We start from the raw sequence: 3,634 nt of genomic DNA, 5'->3' as shown, positions 1-3,634 counted from the left end.
AAATAAAACCCCCCCACTTCCCCACCATGGCAGCAGCTCCCTCCCCTTGTTGAGCCACCAGAATCGCTACCCCCATCCCAAGAAAACCACCCTAGCCACACCTTATCGCTAGCTAGCCTACTCCCGTCGTCAACACCCACAACAAAACCGCCCTACTCCGATTACTCGCTCGCTGGAGAAACCTCGCGGCGCCACGTAGCTCTACTCTATTGGAAATTCTCCGGCTTCGGGACTGTAAAGTATCACATCAATGACGGACATGGCGGTGTAAGGAGGAGAGAGAAATTCGAAGTTAGGATTGATAAATTAGGGTTTTTGTGAGATAATTTTGGGAATTTAAGAGGGAGAAGCTATTGATGATAACCTAAATTGAGGAGAGAAAAAGATGAAGTTAGGATTTTTTTAGGAGGAAATTGATGAAGAAGATGAAGAAGAAAAGAGAGGGTAAGGGGATAAGGGAGGGGGTAGCCGGCGGTGAGGGACCTAGGCGGCGGCTCAGTCGGTGGTGGGGGCTGCTGCCATGGGAGGGGGAAATGGAGTGGGTTGGCTATTGGTGGTAGGGGTTCTGGTTTTTATTTATTTATTTATCAATTAATTTAATTATCAAATGATTAAGTGAATATTAGAAAGTTATTAGAAGAAATTAAATGTTAACTAAGTGAATTAGAGGTAATTGTTTGTCTTCAACAAAAAAAATAATAAATCGGGATTTCTTTTGCCAAAAAGCTAAAAATTGAGTTTTTTATAACAAAAAAACCTTTGGAAAGGTTTTTTCGTAAAATGGTGTTTTTATAAGTTTTTTTTTTTTGACAAATAGAAGCATGAACTAAGTAAAAAAAAGTAGCAAAAGTAAAGTTTTTAGACAACAGATGAAAATAGATACAACTAACAAACAGGATATCCAGATGGCTAGGACTAAGTAGTAGACGGGCTACCAAGAGCAGAGAGATCTGCTTCAAATGCTGCAATAACACTGGTTGGGATGAAATAATGAGGCTTATGACCAAGATGTATATCCATAGCATACTGACCCAGATAGTGAGCTAACTGATTCCAATATCTAGGAATATGATTAAAAATGATAACCATGTCCCTATTTATTAGCATCCTTCCTATGTCGATGGTCACAGCAGCAAGTTCATGCTGAGAGTTATCAGCTTCCTTATCCATCGGAGCATTTATAGCCTTTGCATCAATTTTGATTTCCAGGCACTGAATGGGAAAAGCTATTGCATAATTCAATCCCCACTTTAAAGCATGAAGCTCAGTTGTTAAAGCACAAGGGGCATGTATTCGCTGGAGTACCCAAAGTAACAAGTCCCTTTCTCAGTTCTAAAGACTCCTCCACCTCCACCTTCAGTAGTGCTCTTCTAAGCTCCATCTGTGTTATTCTTCAGGAAGCTAAGCCAGGCCTTGGTGGTGTCCAACTAGATGAAGTTGAAGAAACTGAAGCACCAAGATCCCTAACTTTCTCCTTACCCTTTGAACCACCCTGCAAAACAAATGTGTTGATTTGGTAATCTAAAATGAATTTGTTAAACAAAATTGCAATTATAGACTTCTTTTTTTGAAAATGATTCCATTTCTGAGTTTCCAAATTTGCCACATTCCCATAAGCAAAATGCATCTCCATTTCTGAGATTGTTTAAAATTGAAAGTTAGTCAATCCTCCTAATTGGAATTCATAAAAGAAGAATAATCAAAAGAGAGAGGAGGCTTAAGCTTTAGGGCTTGTTCTCATACGTTTATTTTCGATTCAGTTCAGCTCAGTTCAGTTCAGATCGGTTCATTTCATTTCAGTTCAGTTCAATTCAGTTCAGCTCAGCTCCTAATTTCCTTCTCTTATAAAAAAATTCATTTCAGTTCAGTTCAGTTCGGTTCAGTTCAGTTCAACTGATTTCAGTCTATTAGAACAGGCCCTTACTATGATCATCTTCCACGGGATAATACAAGAGTGACCATCTCAAAAAATATGAATGAAAATTTTTGAGTGTGAATTGCATCTTGAACAAATGGGATCAAAATTAGGGTACTTTGAAGCTAGAAGGGAAGCAGTAGGGATGCAATTCCGCATAAAAACTTTGTATTTGAAAGGAACCTTAAGTTTCCAGAAAATTTTTCCAATTTAAATCAAAACTTTGTTATAGATATATAGTTCGTATTGGAGTAATAGAATAATTAATGTAGAAGTGAGCTTTTACTATATTTGAAAATTCTAATATAGTCTTATAACTTTTGACCATCATAATTTTTTTTAAATGGACGATTGAATTTATTTATTTTTAATCAGTAATTTTAATTATAAATTATTTTTTAATTATTTTATAGATATAAATATATTTACAATAATTTTTAATAAAAATATAAATAATACCAACCGAACATTTTAAAAAATTGTGGTAGTCAAAAGTCATAAAACTACATTAGAATCATCTTTACTATATACTACAAGTGGAATACACCCCAACTCTTTGGATATAAGAATAATTCAAAATTTATCCAATTATATTGAAGTTACTTTTAATATTTTTAACTAAATGGAGTACTTGTGATTGGAATTTCATACATAATATATTACCTCTGTTCATTTTTACTAGACATGTTTCTATCATCACGCTTGTCAATGCAAAAGCGATCAATAACTTTAATTATCCATAAGTACAATAGTACTTTTTGAGATGAATTTAAAAAGATCTACAAATATATTTTTCCTCGCATATTATTCACAAAAGATGGTAAAAAAAAAAGTTATGAATAGTGTAAAAGTGAAAGCAAGTCAAGTAATTATAATTGATTGTAATTTTAAGTCATATCCCAAAATAAGTCAAACAAACTACTGTAGTACCGGCTTGTGCTATTCTTTTTAAAACAAAGTTGATGTGTGTTGTTCTTCCATTAATACCGCCCATGCACGGCTAGAAGTCTAGATTTAGGTGTTGATCATGTTGTACTCGTACCTTAATAGTTTTCCGAAAATTTGATAACAGAAAAAAAATCTAGAGGACCATCCAATTCATGGCCTAGCCTGTCATGCTAATTTTGATAATATGCGTGGCCCATATATTCATTGTGCTACTTAGGCGGCGGGTCATTCCTCATAGCATTGAAGGCAATGCATAGATCACTTATTTGGTAACATTGTGACATAAGGGCTGCCCTAGCACAGTTGCACCCTCACAAGTCCCAACCCACTAGAATTTGTTATATATATATATGATATATCCGAATGTATCGTACATCTGTAAAAGTTGCTCATTATTTTTTGCTCATTTAACAAATAAGTATTTATTTTTTTTTTACTCACTTATAAAATGAGCAAAAATTAATGAGCAAATAACCCGGGTATACCGTACACTTGACCGGATGTACAAAACAGACTCTCCCAACCCATTAACCACCCCCCTCAAAAGAGCATTATTTTGCCAATGAGAAATATTTCCAGTGAATTTGACATTTTACATTTATGTGATAAACCGGTAATAACATAACCAGTGGCGGAACTACAGAGTCACAAGGGGTAGCACGTGCTAACCCTGAAAAAAAAATTAAAAAAAAAACGGAAAAAAAAACAATGGTTTCTGCTATTCTGCTTTCTCCTTCTTCGCAAAATACAACCCTAACCCCTCTTCACCTC

This window comes from Chenopodium quinoa, unplaced genomic scaffold (assembly GCF_001683475.1).
Source record: "Chenopodium quinoa cultivar QQ74 unplaced genomic scaffold, ASM168347v1, whole genome shotgun sequence".
In the NCBI taxonomy this organism is placed as follows: Eukaryota; Viridiplantae; Streptophyta; class Magnoliopsida; order Caryophyllales; family Amaranthaceae; genus Chenopodium; species Chenopodium quinoa.
The sequence above is the reverse complement of the archived record's forward strand: the minus strand, read 5'-3'. Positions refer to the sequence as shown.